The 14,402-nt window shown below is 37.5% G+C and overlaps 1 protein-coding gene across 2 annotated transcripts in view; it reads left to right on the top strand.

Annotated features, from left to right (window-relative positions):
- The window catches only part of Xrcc4 (X-ray repair cross complementing 4), a 234,014-nt gene that overhangs the window by 133,189 nt on the left and 86,423 nt on the right, over positions 1-14,402 (top strand).

Raw genomic sequence — 14,402 nt, 5'->3', positions numbered from 1 at the left:
ATGCTACTTCTGTAAAGCTAAGATGTCTAGGGCAGTAACTGAACTCTCACACCATTCCCAGGTATGTCTGAGACACTACTCATTTAAGCACTGGCACGTCTCCTTGAAAACGGCTTATTAATTCAGTGAGAAACTTGAATGTTTTAGCGATTTGTTCAAATCTACCTAGGTAACCTCTTTCTCCCTTTCCCAGTAGAATCTCAATTAGGCTGACTAGGATGCTTCAGTTGCCTCTTGTTCAGAAGCAAGGTCATTTAGTCTTGGATGTTGTTGGTCAAAGAGAATGATGGGCAATTGAGACAAGATTGATTTTGTGTGTTCTTGCAGACTATTGTGCAGCTAGTTGACTTACATAACTTATCTTACTTCATCTTGGCCACAATCAATATCAGGACTTATGGCTTGCATTTAGGGAAGGTTAAGTAATCTCTCCAAGGACATATAGTGATTGAGGGGGAAAGGCACGTTCTAACCACACAGATCTCTACCCGCCTCAACCTCCTCTGTGCTGGAATCAGGGCATATGCTGTTAGGCACAGCTAAGCTCACATTTGACAGGCTCTTTTATGGCTCCATGTTTAACATCTTTTGTTTGCAGTTATTAAATATATTTTATTGTTAAATAAATAATTGCTACTTTACTTGAACAGACAGTATTTAAAGTTAAGTAAATTGAAGTTTATGAAGCAGTTTGGTTGCTTGTTTGTTTTTTAATCAGGATGTCATGACTTAAAAGTCACTTGAACATAAAAGCATGATTATCTGTAAAGCAGTTTTAAATTTTTTAATAAATTTAATGCTAATATAAATCCATTTTCATTTTTCCAGCCCTGAACTATATCTGCTAGAGTTATGAGAATGGTGCATTTTAGATAAAAAAAAATAGTAAACTTTCACATCCCTGTACATTTAAAAGATGCAGACAAATCTACTGTCCTGTAATAATCTCTGAGAGAGTATCGGAGTCAGCACGTATTGTTAAATTTTCAGGTTGTTCTGTTCTGAGGAAAGGCTCTAACCTGTATCTACTCTAAGACAAAACTAAACAGTAAATCGTGAGCTGCAAAGAAATGCAATACATACCGATGGGAACTAAGCTACCCAGACTGCTTGTCTTTGAGTACAGAAAAGAAAACAGGGTTGTTCCACACACAGAGACGTGGAAGTTGCTGATATCAAAGTAAGTTTACTGTTCATCATGCCTCTTACCTCTCAGGAAAAGTTAGAACCAAGTTTGAGTGCTAATGCTATTGGCTACAGGCACCTTTGGTTTCCAAGGAACAAAACAAGAAAGGAATAAACAGTACCAAGAAGTATAAAGGTGACTGAGATACAGAAGGTCTAGAGTATAAAATAATCAGCAGATACTTCCTTTATTAAATATTAAAAGTTAAATATTATCTTTCTGATAGTTATAGGCTTAGATTTTTCACAACCTACTTAGTTAGGGTTCTTAAATATCCAACCTTCCTTCTAGCCCACTGACCAAAGGTAGAGGAGAAGAAGGGTTAATAGGAAGCAGTTGGGGGGGGGGGTGTATGTGACTTGTTTAGAAGTAGTTCTCTGGGCAATAGTTCAGCCCAGTTGTCAAACACCCAGTTCAATCCACGAACAGCAAACGCAAATCAGTAAGGGCAGTTCGATCCAGAGGAGGCTGTGAGGCTGAGGCTCCCCTGAATTGCTGTGAGTCCACAGAAGCAGCCAGAATATCACGGAAAGTACTTTGGCATTTTTCTCTCTACAAAACCACAACACGCAAAGACCAGCCATGTGTTGCAAGGCATTCCAATGCAAGACTGTCATCACCAACGACCTGTAAAATGTTGCAAGGTGAACAACTGCAAAAGCAGTGTTCATTGTCCGTTGGGCTATACTTACACTCTTTCCAAACATCCCGCCTTCTTTCAAATGTCTGCCTCAGTAAAACCTCCTCTCACATGTCTGGTTCAGCAAGATGTCGTCTCATGTGTCTGCGTAAGCAAACTGTTTTTTCATAAGACAACACATGACACAACGGAGTCTCCAAAGAAACCAGAAATTTCCACTTCAGATAGTTGCTAGGAAATTATAAACCAACACTAATGATTTCTAAGTTTTAAGCAATTCTAATTGCCCTCTCTCTTCTCCTCTCCTCCTCCTCCACCCCCCTCTCTCTGTAAACCTATATATGATAAATATCTATGTGTTTCTCTCCTCCTTCCACCTGCCCCTCCAGCTCTGCTCTCTTTCTCTTAAAATCTCATTTCTTTTCTTATGGTATTCTGCCTATATTCATGATGTTAATACACAGAGCATATATTAACATACATACACTCTTTTTTGGTATATGTGAAAATATGAGGTATTTGTTTTTCTGGATGGGGATTATTTGGCTTGACACAATGGTTACAGTTGCATCCTATTCAACAGGAATTACGATTTCATTTTCTTACTTGTTTTTATTTATGTGCTTTGGTATTTTACCTGCATATATGCCTTTGTGAGTTTATCAGATACCCTGCACCTGCAGTTACAGAGAGCCATGAGCTGCTATGCGGGTGCTGGGAATGGAACCCAAGTCCACTGGAAGAATAGCCAAAGCTCTTAAGAGCTGAGCCACTTCTACATTCCCAATATTTCATTTTCTTAGTGACTGAATAAAATTTCATCATATGTATATTTTAAGTTTCATTGTTTTGTTTTGTTTTGTTTTCTAATAGACATGTAACTTGGTTCAGTTTCTTTGCTATTGTAAACTGTATCGCAAAGAGTTGTATGAATAAATATGTCTGTGATATACTGTCTTAGAATGGTATACTTGGGTCACATGATACTTATGGTTTTAGTTTTATGAGATGTCTCCATTTTTATTTCCATAGTAACTATATCTGTCACATTCCTAAGGGTTGTCAGAAATGGTATTTATTCCTTTTCATATTAGATTATGTCATAGCAGTTAATGCCAAATTATTCATTACTCACAGAATTTTAATTCTTTGTTAGAGAAGGTAGAAATAATTGAAAGATAGAAGAAAAGTGTGTTAGCATTAAGTTAATTCATTTACTCCAATATTTCTTAATCATCTGTTAGGTATTGGACCCGAAGTCTGGCTGAGAGACTACGTGTTAAATAAGGCATCCTCTCCTTTCATTAACTACATGTTAAATAAAGCATCCTCCTTCAGGAGGAGTGTTAAACAGATAAATGACTGCAGTAGAAAATAGCAAGTACAGGGGACTGATGTTATAGTGTCCAGTGCCTTGCATTTGGTAAATAAGTTAATGATAGATTAAAGCACATATTTGAAATGCTTTACAGCAAGTTCTTGTAAGATAAAATGTATATGAAGATGAAGCTGTCGGACAACTGAAGCAGCATGAGCAGGGAAGCACAGCAGACTTAGAAAATCATTTAATATTCAAGGCCAGAAAGGTAGTGGATGATCCAGGAAGGGGTAGTCAAGTAGCATGGGTGAGCCCTGGTACACTGGGAATCTAAAATCAAGTTGCACTAGTCCATTCTTTCTTTCTTCCATGTGGGTCCCAGTATTGAAACTCCTGTCATCAGGCTTGGCAGAAAGTGCCTCTACCCCGGGAGCCCCATCTTTTGCCTCAAACCTTTTAAAAAGGGAATCAGCAATGGCAAGCAAGCCTTCCATCTCTGGGCCTGTTTTCATTTTATTTCCTCACACTCTCCTCCAAGTCTGTGTTACAGAAAGCATTTGTAATCACTCATGGGCAGGACTAAGTGTTGCATGTATATACTATAATACACACACACACACACACACACACACACACACACACAACAATATATAGTGTACAACAAAATATATGAGTACATTTTATTGGCTACTAATGCAGTAGGTTCTTTTGCAGTCTGAGAAATCGAACTGTTAGCCAACTTGATACAGGTAGGAGCAGATAAACTGAGATTCAGACCAAGGCACGAAGCGTGGCTGGTTTCAGTAACAACATATCGTCAGCCATGGTCTCTACTTCTATCTTGCACCTGCTTTCTTGCACTCTTGTTCGGTGGTCTCTATCATCATCTGCCCTCTCCCCCTCCTGTCTTTCTTCTCTTTCCTCCTTTCCCATTTCCTATGATATATCCCCTATTCAAGATCAAACTTACCACCTCTAAATACTGCTATGTAAAGCAGTCTGGGAGGAGCCATGGTTGGTAAAAGGTATGCACAGTGATGTACTGCTTCTAGAGATGAGAATTTTCTTGGATATGATGCCACCAACTCGGTATCTAAATAAGTTTGAGGGGACATTACAGAACAGATGATATGTTCAGGGATTGACTAGTTCGTATTCACACACAGTTTCTTCTGAAACACGTCCGGCATGCCTGTGGGTGCTTTTCTTCTCCCTGTGTGTTTCTTCTCCCTGGTCTTTCACCTGTTTCAAGCATGCGGCCACTCGGGCTTAGGTCCTACCCTATCATCTCACTTAGATCTAATACTCACCTTGAACATCCATTTAGAATTATTGTCATAATTTAAATGGCTTCATTACTTTTCTACTGCTGTGTAGACTGTATAGCAAGGCACATTTTCAGAGGAGCTTACAGTGTCACAGGGGTAGAGTACATTACCTTCATGGAAAGGAGCATGACTGCAGGCAGTCAGGCGTGACACTGAAGCAGTAGCTCAGAGCCTACATGTTGACACACTAACAGGGAGAGGGGGGGGGGAGGGAGGCAGGGAGGGAGGGAGGGAGAGAGAGAGAGAGAGAGAGAGAGAGAGAGAGAGAGAGAGAGAGAGAGAGAGAGATTGATTCTGGCAAGGATTCTGAAACCTCAAATTTGCTACTCAGTGCCATGCCTTGAAGAAAGCCATGCCTCCTCTTCTGTCCAATACAGTCCCACTAAGTAGGGACTCACATATCTGAGCCTGTGGGAGCCGTTGTCATTTAACCCACCACACTGACGGACCTGGGAGTCACGAATGTGGAGCAAACACATTCAGGTTCCAGTTAGGATTTTTTTTTTCACCAAGCAGTAGTTTCCAAAAGAAGGATCGTGAATGAATTTAATAAGACTTGAGAAAGATATGCCAAAAGAAAAATATTAGTCCTGAAAACTGATTTCAGTCGGATAAAGGAGGTAAGAAATGGAAATCAAAATCACATTTTGATGGGGAGAAAGGAAAAAAAAATGGAAACGTTTTTGACCTAATCTACCACTGAAACTGCAAGTTCAAATTTGATGTTGAGGGACACAGTGCTGATCACCCTGCTGAGTTCCTACGAGTAATAAAATTAGGAGAATGACAAGCCAGTAGTGGAGGATAGCAGATGAAGCAGGCCATAGATCTGTCTTTTTTTAAATACTGCATGAAGTCAGGCTGCTTTTAGAATTGAAATGTAACTATCTTAAATATTCAGTTTTCTAAGGAATATAGAATCAATAAATAATAGAAAATATTAGTCTTTGTTATGTACTTGAAGTACTAGTAATTCCTTTTTGTGAATCATGTTTCTTCTTATTTCACAGTAGTTTTAAATTTATGCTAGACAGGGATTACTATGCTGTGGAGAGTGAGGAATTTATTCTTTTCCTTTATGGAGGTTTGATTTATTTTGGGAGGCAGTCAATTTGCTGGCAACTCCTCTTGCTCCCTTTTTAAGCACAGCATGGTAGGTCTAGACCATTCTGGGTGTCCAGGAGAGCAAAGCACTTTCTGTTCTTTATCTCCCAGTGCAGAGCTGGCATCTAGGTTTCTCCTCAGCTCACAGACCAGGGCTCACCAGAGAGCTGCTTTTTGCCAGATTCTGACAAAGTCCTGCATTGTCCTTGTGCAGCTTCACATTCATCCAGCAGCTTACGATGAGCACTCGGGGCCGGTTCCCTCTACTGATCTCTCCTCTGCTACTTGCCCAGGGAAGCCGCGCTATGGCACACAGCACCAAGCTCCACATCTTCACTTGGGTGACGTCATCAGATGCTACCTAGGCTCCAGCTCTTTCTCTTTGCTGAGGTTCAGAGAGGCCTCCGTGGACAAAGACAGAAGAGTCCTATAGCCCTGCTCTGTTCCCTCCTTTTAGGAAGCAGACTGTCCACTATGGGAAATAAGAAATTTTTATTGAGAAATTTGAAATACCTTCACATTCTACATAAATCAAATGCACATTCTGTGTCTCTTACAACAATAAATCTTATTTTGCTATCCATGGTAATATTACTGTTGAAGAATTTAAGCCTTCATATATATTAGTTAATCAAAGGTAAATCACAGTATCTTGCAACTTTATCAAAACTGTGTCCCAAGGAAGAGAAATTTGTGAAAATCCCTTAGGTTGAGGAAAGCTCTGAGAGTGGCTTTTACAAAACTTGTTTTCTTTGCCTTTATGTCCTTGACTAACACAGTCAGATTTTTTTTTAATGAGAATATTTAGAAAAAGAACAGGTGCTATACTAGTTTAAAAAATAGCCTATATAGGGCTTGGGTCATTAGGCTTCCCTGCGTTTTTATTATAATTACTTAAACAAAAAATTTGAATTATATATGATACTTTATAAACCAGGACAATACAGTCAAGGAAGTGAGTTATGGAATTTCACTGATCTTTGGACCTACAGCTGATTAGTGCTATTACTAAGAATTAGTACATTTTATAATAACTTATCACCAGATACATATCACAGGTACATATCTGCTGTAAACGAGAAATTCAAATTTCATTGTCACTATTGAATTTGCATAACTACTAAAGAATTAGTAAATAAGGCAAAATTAGATGAAAAAATAATGCTTTAAATAATTACCTGAGGTTTTGCTGAAAATGCCATGATAATAAAATATGCCACTTTATTCAGATTTTATCAAAAATGTTCACTTGATTTTTTATATTTGAGAGCAATGATTATTCACAAAAACAACACGGAAAAAATGATCAATAATTAATTTTAATTAATTTAATTTAGTTTTAATTGTTATTTTTGTTTGCATTGTGTATGCTGGTTTTCTGCTACTCATGGAGAATAGAGAAAACAATGGTTTTTGCAGTTTTCTCAGTCAGATCATATCTCCTGCACTGACCTTTTGCTCCTTTGTCTATGACACTACAGTGCTACAGAGGTGTGGGAGATAGACACAATTCCTCACTTCTGAGCTTAGGAGAGCCTTCCTTCAGATGGGATATCCTTAATATGGCAAAGGTGGGCGAGAGTCAAGTGCAACTGGCTGTTCTGGCCAACGACGCCGTGAGCAAAGCTCTGGCATGTAGAGAGAGGAAAGAACATGCGACGAAATTCAATCTATACATCCATGGAAGCTGAATCACAAAGACTAGTATGTTAAATATACATTAGACAGGTATGTCTTTGGCAGATAATTAGAAAAGAAGGAATTATCAAATTTATATTTTTAGAATTACCTTGCATTGACTCAACCTAACCTATAGCAGTTCTCTGCATAAAATATTATAGACGTTTCAGTGATTGGAATTATTAATTATATATCCAAAATGAAGTTTTGAAAAAGATCAAGATGATTCCAAAGTCAGAGCTTTGCTAGGTGATCAGACATGAAAACAGGAAGGCTTTTCCCTATTGGTTGCACCTTGTTAGAACTGATGGCTAAATGTGAGTGTTTGTAATCTTCTTAAATATAAATGGTAGTAGGAAATAAATCATATACTCATTATAAATAATACATTTCATATACATGTTTTATCAATTAATATTAAAATAATTTTACTTTTTTTCTAATTTTAAATGCATGTGACAAAACTATATAAGCTATTCAGTTTTCGAAATAAAAAGAGCACTTTTTAAAATAAAGCTATTTATAATATTAAAAGCAACATTATAAAGAGTATCATACTGATGGTTAAACAGAAAAAGTTTCACATTCTATAGGACATTTTATCCATTTGTCAATAGTTGATCTTAGAGCCTAAGCCACTGGTGTTCTATTCAGGAAATTTCCCCCTGGGCCAATGAATTCAAGGCTCTTCCCCACTTTCTCTTCTATTACATTCAATGTATTTGCTTTCATGTGGAGGTCCTTGATGCACTTGGACTTGAGCTTTATACAAGATAAGAATGGGTCAATTTGCATTCTCTATACACTGACCACCTCTTGAGCCAGCACTATGTTTTGAAAATGCTGCCCCCCCCCGGATTGTTTTGGTTTCATGGTCAAAAATTAGGTGACCATAGGTGTATGGGTTTATTTCCAGGTCTTCAATTCCATTCCACTGATCTACTTGCCTGTCTCTGGACCAATATCATGCATTTCTTATCACTATTGCTCTGTAGTACTGCTTGAGGTCAGAGATGCTGATTCTATAAGAAGTTCTCTTATTTTGAGAATAGTTCTCACCATCCTGGGATTTTTGTTACTCCAGATGAAATTGAGACTTGTTCTGTCTATCTGTGTGAAGAACTGAGTTGGAATTTTGATGGAGATTGCATTAAATCTGTAGATTACTCTTGGTAAAATGGCCACGTTTACTATGTTAATCGCGCTGATCCTGAACATGGAAGGTCTTTCCATCTTCTGAGATCTTCTTCATTTTTAATTCAGAGACTTGAAGTTCTTGTCATGCAGACCTTTCACTTGCTTGGCTAGAGTCACCCCAAGGTATTTTATATTATTTGTGTCTATTGTGGAGGGTGTCCTTTCCCTAATTTCGTTCTCCTAATTCCTGTTTATCCTTTGTGTAGAGGAAGGCTACTGATTTGTTTGAGTTATTTTTATACCCAGCCACTTTGCTGAAGTTGTTTATCAGGCTTAGTATTTCTCTGGTGGAACTTTTGGAATCATTTAAGTATACTATCATATCAGCTGCAAGTAGTGATATTTTAGCTTCTTTCTTTCCAATTTGAATCCCTTGGACCACGTTTTGTTTTCTAACTGTTACTATATTGAATAAGTAGGTAGACAGTGGGCAGCCTTGTCTAGCCCCTGATTTTAGTGGGATTGCTTCAAGTTTCTCTCCATTTAGTGTGCCGTTGGCTATTAGTTTGGTAGATATGGCTTTCACTATGTTTAGGTATGGGCCTTGAGTGCCTTTCCTTACTTCATCAACATTATTTTAAGCTGTCTAAGAATAAGTATGAACTGGCAAAAAGAAGTGAATATTGTCATGCAACCTTAGTCATATCCTTTTTCCTGCTGCTCTTGCTGAGAGAGAAAGAGATAGAGATAGAGAAAGAGAGAGAGAGACAGAGAGACAGAGAGACAGAGAGAGAGCTTGTAGACATTGCAACTGAGTCCCATTCACCATTTCTGAAGTACTTCTTTCTCCTTGACTACTCTTAGCAGATTGTGACTTTTGAATTATTAGTTAAACTAGTAATCATTTTCTAGTTCTAACCTGTTAACAGTAAATTATTTCAGAGTACATACTGGTGATGTATTTAAGAAAGGGAAACGGAAAGAATTCCTATACCTCATTAAAATGTTTTTTACTTTATTTAACTTTATCTATTTGTTTCTCTTTTCACTGAAATACTGCACAAGCTTTATAAGGAGTTACATTTCATTAAAATTTCATCAAGAGAAAAAAAAAAACCCCAAACTCATAGAAACCTGTGTGAACAAACACCAGCAAATGTTTTCTACTGACTGAAGTCCACACCTGACCCGGGACAATGATCTCCCTGTTCGCTCAAGCATCGCACAACATGAGTAACGGTTGCAAACTGAGGAATTATAGTTTTGTTTTGTGAAAAGTTAATAACCATTAAAAGTACTTTCCAAGGTTTGTTATTTTAAAAGTAATGTTATATAAACTGAATGCTTAATGGGGTTCTTTCATAAACTGCTATTCTAGGTAACTTTTTAAATGCTAACGAGTTTGGTGGCAGCAGACATAATCAATAGTGTAATATTTAATAACAGAAACAGAAACTAATTTGAGGAATTACTTTAACTCGATTAGTATTTAAAATTTATTACAGTTTATCAATGAGTTTATATTCTAGAATTACTCTGTTTTATACATTTTGCCAATATTACTAGCACATATGATAATTCTATCATGGCTTTATGATGCTTGTAAGTTTGAAATTAATTATTTTAAGTGCAGTGAAGTGTACTAGAGATATTGAATAGCTTTCTGAAAGACATAGACAATGACTAGGACGGTCCGAGTCACATTTTCTTTGAGTTTGCTCTAGAATATCCTCTAGGATTTGGGGTACAGCTCAATAGCAAGATGCTTGCGCACCATGTGCCTCGTCCTAGGTTTGATCCTCAGCACAGCACCATGTAAAACAATTACACTGCACCGTAAACTTCGTATTTCACCTTCCTTTAGCCAGTTGCTCAGAAGTAAATAGACTTAATTGCTTCCTCTTGGGAAATCTTTTTTAATAACCATTTCAAATTAACAATTTACTTTCAAAAGAAGTGTCTATAAATAATGAGCACAGTATAAGAAATCAACTTTTAATAGACCTTTGGCAAAAAAAAAAAACAACAAAAAGCAAAAACAAACAAACAAACAACAAAAAAAAAAAAAAACCAAGGAAATGTGAAGCTTAACAGTGTGGTCCTCCCACAGAGACCACTGGTCCAGATAGCCACATGGGTTCAGGAGAAGGAAAGAGAACTGGGGCAGGGAGGGGAATGGCTTTTTGCAGCTTCCACTGGTGCTGTTCCCTTCTTTTTCAAGCCAGACTTAGCAAGCGGGGGACTGACTTGCAGGGAGGGATGCAGGGGGACTTCTGGAGTTGATTTCAGGAGAGCATATCTCTTCCCCAAGCAGTGGTGTTACAGCTCTTATGACAGAAGCTGTCAGACGATGGAGTAATTCCTGCACAGTTTTAATCCTTCTGAACAGGATTCTTAAATACAGTTTTGGATGGGTCATTGTCTGACAGCAGGTACTTCCTATTGGTTTGGCCTGAGGGCTTTGGAATACATAATTATCTACATATTCCGGACGTGGTCCTGCTTCTATGACTGATCTGTCTTGAGCCTTAGTGACCTGTGGTCATGTCCTCACCTGTGGAGTAGGGGTTCTGGGCATTGCCCTATGTGACTGATCTGTCTTAACCCTTTCTACAGGGGTCTGGAGTGGGGAGTGTGCAGCTACTTAACTCCTGGATCTCCTGGGAGACTGGGAATGCTCCTGCTGTCCCTTTTAGGATCTCTGGGGGATTCGACCTCTCTCAAACAGGAATCAGGGTACCTTTCACAGCCTGAAGCCCCACATGACAGAATAATTGTAAAAATATAATACTGAAAGGTAATGGTTTAAATGTTGTAACGTCTTTTTCCAAACTTTGTGCTATACTATACTCTATGTGGCTTTTTGTAATAGTTGCATTCCCCTGTCCTATTTGGCTGTAAACATTATGAGTATCTTCTGAACAGTGCCTGAGAGAAGACTCTATAGTTATTGAAAAATAATATAACCTATTGTATAAAGAATAGAATTTCACTACTAATGATTTAATTAAGACGACATGTGAAACATAAATGATGATTTATGTTGGGGATGAAGAGTGCTACTTATTGTAACCAACCATCCCACATGTTTTATGCTATCAATAGTTCTGGAGTGTGTACTTTATGGTTAGTGGCTTACTCTGATTCTGATTTGTAGAGTACTAGCATTTCAAAAATAATTTCTTATGTTACCTTAATAAATATCTGTATTGAAATTTGTATTCCAGCTATGCTGGCCAGAGAGAAGCTTGACAAACGCTAATGTGCATTGCCCTGCTGGTGTGTACATATGCACACACATGCTTGCAGTGTTTGGTATTGTGTGTTCATTTTCTTAAGATTATAGCTGGTGAATAGGTTACACTGTTGACCTTCTGTGTGAGATGGTCATCAGTTATTCAGCAGGTCATGAAATCAAGATGCCAAGTGATTACAGCTTTGAAAGAGGGCTACTTGATGAATGATGAGGAAAAATAATGTTGACTACAAATTTACTACCTCGGATAGATCACTTGAGATAATGGTTTTTGAAGTGTGGTGTAGCCCACCTTATCTCAGCTCCTTTTCCTGATTATCTTAGTTCTTGTCACTAAGACAAAGCACAGATGGGCAAGGTAGCCTCGGACATTAGGATGTTTGCTTTCTCTGAGGGGAAAAAATATGTTTCCTGGGGTTTCAGATTAAGGATTGTCTTCCCCCCCTTAATGTTTTATATCTTAGAAATAAAAGAATGTGCTTTTCTGATTGTAATACCTACTACATTCTGGCAAAATAATCAAGTGAATGGAGTAACCCAATGATCTGAGGATTCACATGGTAGATGGACATTTTGTGGCAATTGGGTTATCTATTTACTGAAAATCTACCAGTTTCCCTTTTGCCTTTTTAATTTATGAAAAGATGTAGATATTCCCCTAAAAAATCATTTTTCAAATTCATTAGTATAAATCTCATTTTTCTATAAGCTCAAAAGTATTAATACTGCAATTGTCATGTGTATCTCATGTTTCTGCATTAAAAATAAGATGTTACCTGTATAAAGTAATATCTAATTAGTTTATATGTGATTGTTTTTTATTATATCAGAATTCAGAATAGTTTTAAATCTTTTCAACTAAGGAATGTGAGTTCTACTACTTCCCCATGATAAGTGGCAGGAGTGGAGATCCACACTCACGTGCTCCCCCTCCGTTTTCTCCTCCTCTCTTCTTAGGATTCTAAGTAAGTTAGACTGAAAATAAGAACTTCCATGTTCTGATTTTTCATATATGAAAATACTGAATTTCTTGTGAGGTAGCAATATTTCCATGTGTAAGATGTATATATCATCACTAATATTCACATTCTAATTGGAGAGAGAAGGTTGTATGGAAAGAGAATATCAGCATCAGAAGATAGGATGTGTAAAATGAATATCTGAAACTCTGAACACCAAGGAAAAGAAGAAGATATCTGTGGGGTAGAATTTAGAGAGATGAGGAAAATGAGTTAGTTCTGAAGTGTGAGCAAGGAACAAATGTGTCTATTAGTGTCACTGGACACCTTGGCATCATGACAGAGGTGTTCCCTAGGATAAGTTCGTAAAACTAAGTTGGAGTCACAAAAATTCTAGGATCTTAGTACTTTGTTATGAGTCTGGGAAGTAATTGATGTTTTTCTTATTTGTCTCTGACCTTTGTAAGATATATATATATATAGATAGATATAGATATAGATAGATAGATAGATATAGATAGATAGATAGATAGATAGATAGATAGATAGATAGATAGATAGATAGATAGATTAGATAGATAATAGGTAGGTAGGTAGATAGACAGATAGATAGGTAGATAGATAGATAGATAGATAGATAGATAGATAGATAGATAGATAGATAGATAGATAGATAAAATTTGTTTCCTGGTCTAAGATTAATGATCAGTACCTCCCTCGTTCTATAACTTAATATAAGAGCTACATTGCCAATACCATGAATAGCTAATAGTGAGCCTCAAGACACTTGTGTGGGGAGGAGAGCACATTAAGGGATGGGCATAGAAGTGTATGGACTAAAAAGAAGAAATCTGGCTCTCTTCATTAGAATGTAACAAGCTGTTCATTATATGGAGAGAAAATCTCTATAAAGTTGTAGAATAAGAACCAAAATAAATAATAAATAGCATGTAAATAATTTTTCTGTCTTTTTTATTTTGTTTTTGTTGAAAATACATTCTTCTCTTACAAAATACATCTCAACCACAGTTTCTCCTCCCTCCATTTCTCCTATGTAAAGGAATTTTAATCCAGCAACATGGACTGCTCTGATCTTATCCGAAGACCTTCTCAGTCTGTGTGATCTAGCTATGCAGAAACACTATAGTACACACTTTTAATCCCTCTGGGTGGATCCCTTTGTACATCCTTTAATTTCCAACAATGATGTCTAACTGAGGGGCAGACAAAGTGACAATTCAGAGAAAGATTTGACAAAATGAGTCAGGGCTAGTATAAGCCCAACTTTCAAGAAAAAAACCTACTTAAGAGCAGTAAAGGAAAAGAGTCAGTTCTGTTCAGTGAGGTGAGTTCAGTGCAGTGGAATTGAGTCAGTCTGATGAGAGTCAGTGTAGTGGGTACAGTGCAGTGAACTTGAAGCCCGAAAATAAGAACAAGCCAGCGAATGAGATTAGAACAGATTACTAGAATTAGTTTGAGGCCAAGCAGAGCAATTCAGAATCAGTCATCTTGAAGAGAAGTTTCAGCCAGAACAGCTGAGCTGAACAGGTAGCCTGAATTCAGAAAGAGCTAGAAAGGGTGATCTAATTCAGTATCTAGCCTCTGAGAAGACAGTTACATCGAGTGAATAGTTACTTTCACAATCCTAGCCTGCTCCCACACTCCCTCTCCATTGGATCCACTCCTCTCTCTTTCCTCTTTAGAAAAAAGCAGGCTTCCAATGGTCAAAATCCAAATAAAACAGGACACAAAAAGACAAGGCAAAACCTCTCACATTCAGAGTCTGGACAAAGC

The sequence above is a fragment of the Rattus norvegicus genome, chromosome 2 (genome assembly GCF_021556685.1).
Source record: "Rattus norvegicus strain SHRSP/BbbUtx chromosome 2, alternate assembly SHRSP_T2T, whole genome shotgun sequence".
Lineage (NCBI taxonomy): Eukaryota > Metazoa > Chordata > Mammalia > Rodentia > Muridae > Rattus > Rattus norvegicus.
The sequence above is the reverse complement of the archived record's forward strand: the minus strand, read 5'-3'. Positions and strand labels throughout refer to the sequence as shown.